General features: G+C 47.1%; 1 protein-coding gene across 2 annotated transcripts in view; it reads left to right on the top strand.

The window, feature by feature from the left end:
- Window positions 1-14,129, top strand: part of LOC130273067 (LIM zinc-binding domain-containing Nebulette) — a 271,910-nt gene that overhangs the window by 119,085 nt on the left and 138,696 nt on the right. The window lies entirely within an intron of this gene.

Genomic DNA, 14,129 nt, shown 5'->3' with positions numbered 1-14,129 from the left:
AAGAAAAAAACGCCATTTTGTAACTTTTGGGGGCTTCCGTTTCTACGCAGTGCATATTTCGGTAAAAATGACACCTTATCATTATTCTATAGGTCCATACGGTTAAAATGATATCCTAGTTATACAGGTTTGATTTTGTCGTACTTCTGGAAAAAATCATAACTACATGCAGGAAAATTTATATGTTTAAAAATGTCATCTTCTGACCCCTATAACCTTTTTACTTTTCCACGTACAGGGCAGTAGGAGGACTCATTTTTTGCGCCGTGATCTGAAGTTTTTCTCGGTATGATTTTTGTTTTGATCGGACTTTTTGATCACTTTTTATTCATTTTTTTATGGTATAAAAAGTGACCAAAAATACGAATTTTTTGCGCGTACGCCATTGTCCGTGCGGTTTAATTAATGATATATTTTTATAGTTCGGACATTTACGCACGCGCCGATACCACATATGTTTATTTTTTTTTTTATTTACACTGTTTGTTTTTTTTTGTTATGGGAAAAGGGGGTTGATTCAAACTTTTATTAGGGAAGGGGTTAAATGACCTTTATTAACACTTTTTTTTTAAACTTTTTTTTGCAGTGTTATAGCTCCCATAGGGACCTATAACACTGCACACACTGATCTCTCATCCTGATCACTAGCGTGTACTAACATGCCTGTGATCGGTGTTATCGGCGCTTGACTGCTCCTGCCTGGATCTCAGGCACGGGGCAGTCATTCGTTGATCGGACACCGAGGAGGCAGGTAAGGGCCCTCCCGGTGTCCTGTAAGCTGTTCGGGACGCCGCGATTTCCCCGCGGCGGTCCCGAACAGCCCGAATGAGCAGCCGGGATACTTTCACTTTCACTTCTGACGCGGCGGTCAGCCGCGTCTGAAGGGTTAATATAGGGCATCACTGCGATCGGTGATGTCCTGTATTAGCCGCGGGTCCCGGCCATTGATAGCCGCCGGGGCCGACCCGATATGACGCGGGGACACCGCCTGACCCCGCGGCATATCGTGGGAGTCGGCAGAGGACGTAAATATACGTCCTGCGTCGTTAAAGGAGTTAAAAATCAGACAATGTGATTTTATGGATTTTTTTTTCATTATGTCTCTCATAGTTGAGGTATACCTATGATGAAAATTACAGGCCTCTCTCATCTTTTTAAGTGGGAGAACTTGATCAATTAGTGGTTGACTAAATACTTTTTTGCCCCACTGTGTATCCTAGTCCATTTTTACTCTGGGAACTGTAATTGTCAGGCATGCAGAGGTGAGAAATGAGAAGAACTGCACCTGAAAATAGAAACGTAGGGTTATACTCAGTAAAGGTCACTAGACATAGGGAGTAGACACTATGACTGGAACAAAAATGGTGCCAGAAAGAAGTTTACATAGCCCTCCATGTGTCTTGATAGGGCATAATTCCTTGGTGGTGGGGAAGCTTAAAGGGGTTTTCCACCATAAGGTGATTTAAATACGTATTTGTGAACTGGCTATTTCCTGTTGGAGTTCGTTCCCTTAAAGTACAATTCCCATTATTCCTTGTTTGTGTGAGGTCACTTTTCTCCTTCCCACACATCAGCCACCTCACCCATTGAAACACACCTGTGACCCTTTCCATGCAATAGACCAGTGTTTTCTAACCAGGGTGCCTCCAGCTGTTGCATAACTACAATTCTTTCAGGATGATCTCCCTTCCACACAGCGGTCGCTCCACCCATTGAAACAAAGACAGGCTCCCTCTGAACACCTAACTAGAGATGTAATGTCTCAGGCGAATTGCAACATGGGAAAACCTGAGATGACACTCATTTTGTATGCAGTTAAAAATAAACCTTGGGGCAAAATTCACAGAATGTAGGTTATCTGGCTGCATAGGAATAGGTAACCCTGACTGCAGGGACCTAAGGAGTTAAGGGAGAGAGTTAAGGGTAGTAGTCTTCCCATTTTCCCTGGGTAAGGAGGGGACAAGTTGGGTAAGCCCACGGGTATATTAGGACCATCTCTGCCCATGCTGCTTCCTTTTGGACTCACCAGCACCTGAGTGAATTTGTCCTGCCCGCCTTCCCTGGTTATTAATGATTGTATGGACTGTTGTTTCACTGCCACGTGCCTTGGGGTAAGGTGCGTCAGTTTTTGTTACCCCTGTTAAATACAAAAACAAAAATCTTGATGGACAATACTATAATAAAAAAAATGTCTAAAATAAAATATTACTTTATGTTGCCTGTGCCTTGTTGGCGGTTTTATTGTCTTTGGTCCTTTCTGGTGGTTTGTCTTTTCAGGGGTCTTCCCCCTTTAACCTCTTAATGACCAAGGACGTAAATTTACGTCCTGGTGCTGCAGTACTTAGCGCACCAGGATGTATATTTAAGTCCTGTACATGACCGCGAGCATCAGAGCTCGGATCATGCGCGGCTGGTCCCGGCTGCTGATCGCAGCCAGGGACCCGCTGGTAATGGCCGACATCCGCGGTCACATGGATGTTTGCCATTAACTCCTCAGATACCGTGATCAATACAGATCACAGCATCTGCGGGAGTGCGGTCAGAAATATGGTTGATCGGATCGCCTGCAACATGCCGCGGGGATCCGATCATCCTGAATGGCGCAAGGAGGTCCCCTCACCTGCCTTTGCCGCCTTCCACGGGTCTTCTGCTCTGGTCTGAGATCGAGCAGACCAGAGCAGAAGATCACCGATAACACTGATCAGTGCTATGCCCTATGCATAGCACTAAACAGTATTAGCAATCAAAGAATTGCAATAAATAGTCCCCTATGGGTACTATAAAAGTGTAAAAAAAAAAAAAGCAAGAAAGATAAAAATAAAAAAAAAGTAAAACAAATTTGAAAAATCCCCTCCCCCAATGAAAATGTAAAATGTCCTTTTTTCCCCATTTTACTCCCATAAAGTGTAAACATTTTTTTTTTTATCATTGACAAATAAGAACCGGATACCTTTCCCAGTACCCTACCTTGCAGCTATGAAGCAGGCAGCTCTACGTGATTTGGTAATGCTCGGCAATGACACGGTAGCTCAGCTGGGGCTGTCACTTCTCATCAGATGCAATATCTGGCCATCTGTGTCATGAAAACATACAGAACGAAAACAAAATATCCCCTTTCTGGTAGCACGTTGCTTGGACGTGGTCCCAGACATCAGATAACATATGTCTGAAGATCTCGTAAACCATATGTCACCATGTGCTTTAGAACGTGAGCTTGTGTGGACAGCATACTCAATTGTTATGATACGTTTATGTGTTTGGTATTGGAATTGGGCAAATATGGGTTTAAATGGCAAACATAACCATGCAAGCAGTGCCAGATTGTATATCAGTGCTACCATGCCGGTTGGCAGGGACGTAGCTATAGGGGGTGCAGTCACATCGGGGGTTTGGTGCCTAAGGGGGCCTCAAAGCAAATCTGCCCCATCAGAGACCAGTATTATATTTGCCACATGGGGCTGTTACGCCGAGCGCTCCGGGTCCCCGCTCCTCCCCGGAGCGCTCGCTACACTTCCCTCACTGCAGCGCCCCGGTCGGTTCCACGGACCCGGGGCGCTGCGTTACTACCTCCGGCCGGGATGCGATTCGCGATGCGGGTAGCGCCCGCTCGCGATGCGCACCCCGGCTCCCGTACCTTACCCGCTCCCCGTCAGTTCTGTCCCGGCGCGCGCGGCCCCGCTCCCTAGGGCGCGCGCGCGCCGGGTCTTTGCGATTTAAAGGGCCACTGCACCGCTGATTGGTGCAGTGGTTCCAATTAGTGTTTACACCTGTGCACTTCCCTATATCACCTCACTTCCCCTTCACTCCCTCGCCGGATCTTGTTGCCCTAGTGCCAGTGAAAGCGTTCCTTGTGTGTTCCTTGCCTGTGATTCCAGACCTTCTGCCGTTGCCCCTGACTACGATCCTTGCTGCCTGCCCCGACCTTCTGCTACGTCCGACCTTGCTTCTGTCTACTCCCTTGTACCGCGCCTATCTTCAGCAGCCAGAGAGGTTGAGCCGTTGCTAGGGGATACGACCTGGTCACTACCGCCGCAGCAAGACCATCCCGCTTTGCGGCGGGCTCTGGTGAAAACCAGTAGTGACTTAGAACCGATCCTCTAGCACGGTCCACGCCAATCCCTCTCTGGCACAGAGGATCCACTACCTGCCAGCCGGCATCGTGACAGTAGATCCGGCCATGGATCCCGCTGAAGTTCCTCTGCCAGTTGTCGCTGACCTCACCACGGTGGTCGCCCAGCAGTCACAACAGATTGCGCAACAAGGCCAACAGCTGTCTCAACTGACTGTTATGCTACAACAGTTACTACCACAGCTCCAGCAATCATCTCCTCCGCCAGCTCCTGTACCTCCTCCGCAGCGAGTGGCCGCTTCTGGAATACGACTATCCTTGCCGGATAAATTTGATGGGGACTCTAAGTTTTGCCGTGGCTTTCTTTCCCAATGTTCATTACACTTGGAGATGATGTCGGACCAGTTCCCCACTGAAAGGTCTAAGGTGGCTTTCGTAGTCAGCCTGCTGTCTGGAAAAGCCCTGGCTTGGGCCACACCGCTCTGGGACCGCAATGACCCCGTCACTGCCTCTGTACACTCCTTCTTCTCGGAAATTCGAAGTGTCTTTGAGGAACCTGCCCGAGCCTCTTCTGCTGAGACTGCCCTGTTGAACCTGGTCCAGGGTAATTCTTCCGTTGGCGAGTATGCCGTACAGTTCCGTACCCTTGCTTCAGAATTATCCTGGAATAATGAGGCACTCTGCGCGACCTTTAAAAAAGGCCTATCCAGCAACATTAAAGATGTTCTGGCCGCACGAGAAATCCCTGCTAACCTACATGAACTCATCCATCTTGCCACTCGCATTGACATGCGTTTTTCCGAACGGCGTCAGGAGCTCCGCCAGGATATGGACTCTGTTCGCACGAGGCGTTTCTTCTCCCCGGCTCCTCTCTCCTCTGGTCCCCTGCAATCTGTTCCTGTGCCTCCCGCCGTGGAGGCTATGCAGGTCGACCGGTCTCGCCTGACACCCCAAGAGAGGACACGACGCCGCATGGAGAATCTCTGCCTGTACTGTGCTAGTACCGAACACTTCCTGAAGGATTGTCCTATCCGTCCTCCCCGCCTGGAAAGACGTCCGCTGACTCCGCACAAAGGTGAGACAGTCCTTGATGTCTACTCTGCTTCTCCACGTCTTACTGTGCCTGTGCGGATGTCTGCCTCTGCCTTCTCCTTCTCTGCTGTGGCCTTCTTGGACTCTGGATCTGCAGGAAATTTCATCTTAGCCTCCCTCGTCAACAGGTTCAACATCCCGGTGACCAGTCTCGCCAGACCCCTCTACATCAATTGTGTAAACAATGAAAGATTGGACTGTACTATACGTTTCCGCACGGAGCCCCTTCTAATGTGCATCGGATCTCATCACGAGAGGATTGAACTGTTGGTTCTCCCCAATTGCACTTCTGAAATCCTTCTTGGACTTCCCTGGCTTCAACTCCATTCCCCAATCCTGGATTGGTCCACTGGGGAGATCAAGAGTTGGGGGCCCTCTTGTTCCAAGGACTGCTTAAAACCGGTTCCCAGTAAACCTTGCCGTGTCCCTGTGCTTCCTCATGTAACCGGTCTCCCTAAGGCCTATATGGACTTTGCGGACGTTTTTTGCAAAAAACAAGCTGAGACTCTACCTCCTCACAGGCCTTATGATTGTCCCATTGACCTCCTCCCGGGCACTACTCCACCCCGGGGCAGAATCTATCCTCTGTCCGTCCCAGAGACTCTTGCCATGTCTGAATACGTCCAAGAAAATTTAAAAAAGGGCTTTATCCGTAAATCCTCCTCTCCTGCCGGAGCCGGATTTTTCTTTGTGTCCAAAAAAGATGGCTCTCTACGTCCTTGCATTGACTACCGCGGTCTTAATAAAATCACGGTTAAGAACCGCTACCCCCTACCCCTCATCTCTGAACTCTTTGATCGTCTCCAAGGTGCCCATATTTTTACCAAACTGGACTTAAGAGGTGCTTATAATCTCATCCGCATCAGAGAGGGGGATGAATGGAAAACGGCATTTAACACCAGAGATGGACACTTTGAGTATCTGGTCATGCCCTTTGGTCTATGCAACGCCCCTGCCGTCTTCCAAGACTTTGTTAATGAAATTTTTCGTGATCTACTATACTCCTGTGTTGTTGTATATCTGGACGATATCCTGATTTTTTCTGCCAATCTTGAAGAACACCGCCAGCATGTCCGTATGGTTCTTCAGAGACTTCGTGATAATCAACTCTATGCCAAAATAGAGAAATGTCTGTTTGAATGCCAATCTCTTCCTTTTCTAGGATACTTGGTCTCTGGCCAGGGACTACAAATGGACCCAGATAAACTCTCTGCCGTCTTAGATTGGCCACGCCCCTCCGGACTCCGTGCCATCCAACGTTTTTTGGGGTTCGCCAATTATTACAGGCAATTTATTCCACATTTTTCTACCATTGTGGCTCCTATTGTGGCTTTAACAAAAAAAAATGCCGATCCCAAGTCTTGGCCTCCTCAAGCGGAAGACGCCTTTAAACGACTCAAGTCTGCCTTTTCTTCGGCTCCCGTGCTCTCCAGACCTGACCCATCTAAACCCTTCCTATTGGAGGTTGATGCCTCCTCAGTGGGAGCTGGAGCTGTCCTTCTACAAAAAAACTCTTCCGGGCATGCTGTTACTTGTGGTTTTTTTTCCAGGACCTTCTCTCCGGCGGAGAGGAACTACTCCATCGGGGATCGAGAGCTTCTAGCCATTAAATTAGCACTTGAGGAATGGAGGCATCTGCTGGAGGGATCAAGATTTCCAGTTATTATTTACACCGATCACAAGAACCTCTCCTACCTCCAGTCTGCCCAACGGCTGAATCCTCGTCAGGCCAGGTGGTCTCTGTTCTTTGCCCGATTTAATTTTGAAATTCACTTTCGGCCTGCTGATAAAAACATTAGGGCCGATGCTCTCTCTCGTTCCTCAGATGCCTCTGAAATTGAACTCTCTCCTCAACACATCATTCCTCCTGACTGCCTGATTTCCACTTCTCCAGCCTCCATCAGGCAAACTCCTCCAGGAAAGACCTTTGTTTCTCCACGCCAACGCCTTGGGATCCTCAAATGGGGTCACTCCTCCCATCTCGCAGGTCATGCGGGCATCAAGAAATCTGTGCAACTCATCTCTCGCTTCTATTGGTGGCCGACTCTAGAGACTGATGTGGTGGACTTTGTGCGAGCCTGCACTATCTGTGCCCGGGATAAGACTCCTCGCCAGAAGCCCGCTGGTTTTCTTCATCCTCTACCTGTCCCCGAACAACCTTGGTCTCTGATTGGTATGGATTTTATTACTGACTTACCCCCATCCCATGGCAACACTGTTATTTGGGTGGTCGTTGATCGATTCTCCAAAATGGCACATTTCATCCCTCTTCCTGGTCTTCCTTCAGCGCCTCAGTTGGCTAAACAATTTTTTGTACACATTTTTCGTCTTCACGGGTTGCCTACACAGATCGTCTCGGATAGAGGCGTCCAATTTGTGTCTAAATTCTGGAGGGCTCTCTGTAAACAACTCAAGATTAAATTAAATTTTTCTTCTGCATACCATCCTCAATCCAATGGACAAGTAGAGAGAATTAACCAGATCTTGGGTGACTATTTACGACATTTTGTTTCCTCCCGCCAGGATGACTGGGCAGATCTTCTACCTTGGGCCGAATTCTCGTATAATTTCAGAATCTCTGAATCTTCCTCCAAATCTCCGTTTTTCGTGGTGTACGGCCGTCACCCTCTTCCCCCCCTCCCTACCCCCTTGCCCTCTGGTCTGCCCGCTGTGGATGAAATTTCTCGTGATCTTTCCACCATATGGAAAGAGACCCAAAATTCTCTCTTACAGGCTTCTTCTCGCATGAAGAGATTCGCAGATAAGAAAAGAAGAGCTCCTCCCATTTTTTCCCCTGGAGACAAGGTATGGCTCTCCGCTAAATATGTCCGTTTCCGTGTCCCGAGCTATAAGTTGGGACCACGCTATCTTGGTCCTTTTAAAGTTTTGTGTCAAATTAATCCTGTCTCTTACAAACTTCTTCTTCCTCCTTCTCTTCGTATCCCTAATGCCTTTCACGTCTCTCTTCTTAAACCTCTCATCCTCAACCGTTTTTCTCCTAAATCTGTTCCTCCCACTCCTGTTTCCGGCTCCTCGGACATCTTCTCTGTCAAAGAGATTTTGGCCTCTAAAAAGGTCAGGGGAAGAACTTTTTTTTTAGTGGATTGGGAGGGTTGTGGTCCAGAAGAGAGGTCCTGGGAACCTGAGGACAATATCCTGGACAAAAGTCTGATCCTCAGGTTCTCAGGCCCCAAGAAGAGGGGGAGACCCAAGGGGGGGGGTACTGTTACGCCGAGCGCTCCGGGTCCCCGCTCCTCCCCGGAGCGCTCGCTACACTTCCCTCACTGCAGCGCCCCGGTCGGTTCCACGGACCCGGGGCGCTGCGTTACTACCTCCGGCCGGGATGCGATTCGCGATGCGGGTAGCGCCCGCTCGCGATGCGCACCCCGGCTCCCGTACCTTACCCGCTCCCCGTCAGTTCTGTCCCGGCGCGCGCGGCCCCGCTCCCTAGGGCGCGCGCGCGCCGGGTCTTTGCGATTTAAAGGGCCACTGCACCGCTGATTGGTGCAGTGGTTCCAATTAGTGTTTACACCTGTGCACTTCCCTATATCACCTCACTTCCCCTTCACTCCCTCGCCGGATCTTGTTGCCCTAGTGCCAGTGAAAGCGTTCCTTGTGTGTTCCTTGCCTGTGATTCCAGACCTTCTGCCGTTGCCCCTGACTACGATCCTTGCTGCCTGCCCCGACCTTCTGCTACGTCCGACCTTGCTTCTGTCTACTCCCTTGTACCGCGCCTATCTTCAGCAGCCAGAGAGGTTGAGCCGTTGCTAGGGGATACGACCTGGTCACTACCGCCGCAGCAAGACCATCCCGCTTTGCGGCGGGCTCTGGTGAAAACCAGTAGTGACTTAGAACCGATCCTCTAGCACGGTCCACGCCAATCCCTCTCTGGCACAGAGGATCCACTACCTGCCAGCCGGCATCGTGACAGGGGCCCTGTTGCAGATACTGCAATGGGGCCCAGAAGCTACAAGTTACGCCTCTGTCGGTTGGACAACCATAGCTATGTGTATATGTAATCACAACAAATGAATGGAGCAAATGCAACTTTAGGATGAAGATGACACAATCCTTTTAATAAAAACCAAATGCACACAGGTACAAGAAAAACAGCTCTCACCTTGAATGGACTATCGGCTACCAAAGACATTAAAATGATATTCACACGCTGGAGTGAGATTGAGTAAAATCTGACGGATTTCGGTCACGTGGACCTTAATCATAGATCCCATAGACCTATGACAAAGGTCCATGTGACCGAAACCTGTCAGACAAACTGGTTTCAGACCTCTTATAATGTTATGATAATCGTGATAGAATTTGGAGACCTTAGCTTGGATGTAATGAAGTGATATCAGCCGATATTTATGATGTCATTGTGTGTGCCATTTCTCGGGATGTTAGGGCATCGCATATGTAACAGTGAGTGAAATCTGACGCGTTTCGGTCACGTGTACCTTATTTATAGATCACATAGACCCGGCCCGCATCTCATTCATTTGAATAAGCCGACTGGAGTCAGATAGTGGTCGGACTGAAAACTGTGGGATGCTACAGTTTTCAGTCCGGCCACAAAACCGAATACGGGACAAAAATAAGCCGACCGGAGTCACTATCTCAATGAATGAGATGCAGGCCGGACCCGGCCCGCTTCTCATTCATTTGAATTAGTCAGATGGTGACTCCGGTCGGCTAATTTTTGCCCCATATCACCGTATGAAAGAAACGTGGTGTGAATGCATCCTTAAGTCCACGTGACCAAAACCTGTCAGACAAACTGGTTCCTGAGCTCCTAAAACGTCATAATAATTGTTACGCCGAGCGCTCCGGGTCCCTGCTCCTCCCCGGAGCACTCGCGGCGTTCCTCTCTCTGCACCGCCCCGGTCAGACCCGCTGACCGGGAGCGCTGAACTGACATTGCCGGCAGGGATACGATTTGCATAGCGGGGCGCGCCCGCTCGCGAATCGCACCCCAAGTCACTCACCTGTCCCGGTCCCCGGCTGTCACGTCCTGGCGCGCGCGGCTCCGCTCCTTAGGGCGCACGCGCGCCAGCTCTCTAAGATTTAAAGGGCCAGTGCACCAGTGATTGGTGCCTGGCCCAATCAGCCTAATTAGCTTCCACCTGCTCCCTGTCCATATTACCTCACTTCCCCTGCACTTCCTTGCCGGATCTTGTTGCCTTGTGCCAGTGAAAGCGTTTAGTGTTGTCCAAGCCTGTGTTACCTGATCTCCTGCTATCCTCTTTGACTACGAACCTTGCCACCTGCCCCGACCTTCTGCTACGTCTGACCTTGCCTCTGTCTAGTCCTTCTGTCCCACGCCTTCCAGCAGTCAGCGAGGTTGAGCCGTTGCCGGTGGATACGACCTGGTTGCTACCGCCGCAGCAAGACCATCCCGCTTTGCGGCGGGCTCTGGTGAAAACCAGTAGCATCCCTAGAACCGGTCCACCAGCACGGTCCACGCCAATCCCTCGCTGACACAGAGGATCCACATCCAACTGCCGAATCCTAACAATAATTATTTCATAGAATTTGGGTACCATAAACATGGATGTTATGATATCTGATATGCAGCAAAATATATGAAGCCTATGATTATGATTGCGCATGGCATCTCTCGGTATGATAGGACATCACTAGGCATCTCCTGATGATTGTGACATCATAGTATGCGACATCTTTCTGAACGTTATGACTTCACAAATGTAACAATATCTAAGTGATTTTTTTTTTCCTGTATACTGTACACATGTAGCTTTATAGAAAAAAAGCTGTAGATGGAATAACATATGATTTTTTTGTATGCAATATGTCTCCATTTAAACACCTTCTGAATATGTCATAGGACTATGTGATCTCTGCCTGGACGTAGCCAATGATGTCTTAAAATTATGTAACCTCTGTGTATACAGTATGATATCTTACGTGTAGCAATATGTGAGCAGCTTATAATGATGTTCTAGACCAGTGTTTCTCAACCAGGGCGCCTCCAGCTGTTGCAAAACTACAACTCCCAGCATTTTCAGACAGCCTTTGGCTGTGGCCACATTGTTTGGAAATGACTGACTTAGGTACTATATGGTAGCATTATGTGGGCACTATATGGCATAGCATTGTTTTGGCTCCTATATTTTGGCACATTGTGGCAATATTAACATAGTTCTCTTAGGCCTCATTCACACAGTGGAATTCGGCAGAAATATTTCGCTTGGAAATTCCGTCGCAGCAGAGTCCCATTGTTTTCAGTTCAGCCTGCAGTTCTACAAAATTTAATGATGGGACTTAAAATTTTGCGGAATTCAGAACTTCCGTGTGAATCCCATTAAACATAATGGGGGAGATTCATCAGGACCTGTGCGGAGGAAAAGTTAACCAGTTGCCCATAGCAACCAATCAGATCGCTTCTTTTAAAAAATGAAAGAAGCGATCTGATTGGTTGCTATGGGCAACTGGTTAACTTTTCCTCTACACTGGTTTTGATAAATCTCCCTCAATGTGCTTTAATTTCATAATTCTGAATTCTTCAGCGGAATTCTGCACGGAAATTCCACCGTGTGAAAATGGCTGTAGACTGACTTTTGTCTGTGTTACCGGTATGGTGCTGGTATTAGGCTATTATACAGCAGTATTATATGCCCATGATGATGATGTTGTTTGGTCGGTATTATTTGCGCAGGGGTAGCATTATGTTTCGTGTTGTGCTTGGTCAGGGGACGTGCCCCCTGATGAAGCACAATGCGAAATGTACGTTGGGGTAGGAGCTGGTATGTGGCAGCATACATGGCAGGATATTTGTATGTCTTCAGCTTGGTCTTGTATCAGTAGCTGTTTGTTTAGCTCCTACCCCAACATACGTTTGGCATTGCCCCCTGTCAAAGCACAATGCCCCCTGACAAAGCACAATGTGAAACGTACGTTGGGGTAGGAACTGGTAGGTGGCAGCACACATGGCAGGATATCTCTATGTCTTCAGCTTCGTCTTGTATCTGTAGCTGTTTGATTAGCTCCTACCCCAACGTACATTTCGCATTGTGCTTCGTCAGGGGGCGTGCCCCCTGACGAAGCACAATGCGAAATGTACGTTGGGGTAGGAGCTGGTAGGTGGCAGGATATTTGTATGTCTTCAGCTTGGTCTTGTATCTGTAGCTGTTTGTTTTCCATATTATTCATAGGCAGCAGCATCTCCTCTACCATTGTATCATCCTTTGTCATACTGCTTTGGGATTCATATTACTATGGAGTCACTTGCTGCTATCTATCCTATGGATGTTTTTTTATGCCCTCTCATCCATGTATTGCTGCTATCTATTCCTGCTCCACTTTTCTGTATCTGCTACTGCCGTGCCTTGCTTTTAATCTTTCATGTCAATTTAAGTGTATGTCTAATTTTGATATATTTAAATAAAATTAGCTATTTTACATTCTTGATTCTTGTTGTTGGTCTTTATATTGTTTCAAATATGCAGCTTCAAAATCCTGCACATCAAACATGCGCAGGATACTGTACGTGTAACTACCCACTAGGGGTGAATTCACACATTCAGTATATTTGATGCGCACGATTTGAAGCTGCAGATTTGAAACTGTGTTCAGTCATTTAGTTTACATTTAAATCTGCAACATAACATCTGCAGCTTCAAATCCTGCGCATCAAATACATGCAGGATACTGCATGTGTGAATAGACCCGGAGGGTGTATTCACATATTCAGTATCCTATGCATATTTGAAGCTGCAGATTTTGAAGCTGTGTTCAGTCATTTAATTTCCATTGAAATCTGCAACTTCAAATCGCCAGAATCAAATATGTGCAGGGCACTATGTGGACGTGTGAATATACCCTAAGGCTAGGTTTGCTCTTGTTATCTGGTGTTTTTTTCTCTGAAAAAAGTATCACATAAAAAGATGCAGTTTTTGTGGAGTTTTTTTATTTTTTTTAAATAGTGGGTTTTAGTCTTGTTTTTATTTTTTTTTATCTTTGGTGTTTTTTCATGACAAGACATGTGATTCTTTCATCATGTGACTTAAGATTTTTTTATTAAAGAAATGGGAAAAAAATGTCAGAGAAAAAACGCCAATGCTTAAAGCGTACCCGTCAGATCCAACAAAAATATATCTTTTTTTAATATATCACTCAGTACCTAATCCTGACCATGTACATTAAATTTTTATGTGTCTAGCACCTTTATTTTTTTTTTTTATTACACTTTTAATTTAGCTCACTAGTCTGAATTCCTCTCAAAAGGAGGGGGTGTGGCCTCACTGTGCAGGTCTCCGCCCCCTCCCTCAGTATGCTGTCTGCTCACATCTCCCCTAGCATTAGCAAACTACAACTCCCAGCTTGTCCTCACTGACAGTAGTGGGACACAAGCTGACAGTGGGAGGATTTTTCCTCCAGCTCTGAGCCCTGCGCTCACAGCTGTCAATCAAGGAAGTGTGTCCATGACATAGGTGATGACTCATGGACACAGCAGGACTAGTATGTGTCCAAGCAGGCAGGGGGGGGGGGAAGTTGTTTGACTGGATTTTTCAGTATCAAATACTGAAAATTTTCTAATGAAAGCAATTGAAAAACCTATTGGTTATACATGCTTTACAACATATCAAAAGTTTTTGTATCTGACAGTGCCCATTTAACCCAGGTGGCATTTTTTTTTTTATTTTTTTGCTCCTATAGACATTTATGAAAGAGAAATTGTAAGATTTGGTAAAAAATAAAAAAATAAAAAAAAAACTCAAAGACGCCATAGTCTAAACATGCTGCGATTTTGGAAACTTGACTCTGAGCCCAAAACTGCCGAAAAATTGCAAAAATGATTTAAAAAAAATGCCAAATGGGTTTGACGTTTCATAACTTCCTATTGACTTTCAGTTCCCATCTGGCTGCTGTGATCTTTCTTTAAAAATTTGTGGCATTTGTGGTGTTTTTTGGGCCTTTTTTTGAAAAAAAAAAAAAACACAAAAAAATA

This window comes from Hyla sarda, chromosome 5, assembly GCF_029499605.1.
Source record: "Hyla sarda isolate aHylSar1 chromosome 5, aHylSar1.hap1, whole genome shotgun sequence".
In the NCBI taxonomy this organism is placed as follows: domain Eukaryota; kingdom Metazoa; phylum Chordata; class Amphibia; order Anura; family Hylidae; genus Hyla; species Hyla sarda.
The sequence above is the reverse complement of the archived record's forward strand: the minus strand, read 5'-3'. Positions and strand labels throughout refer to the sequence as shown.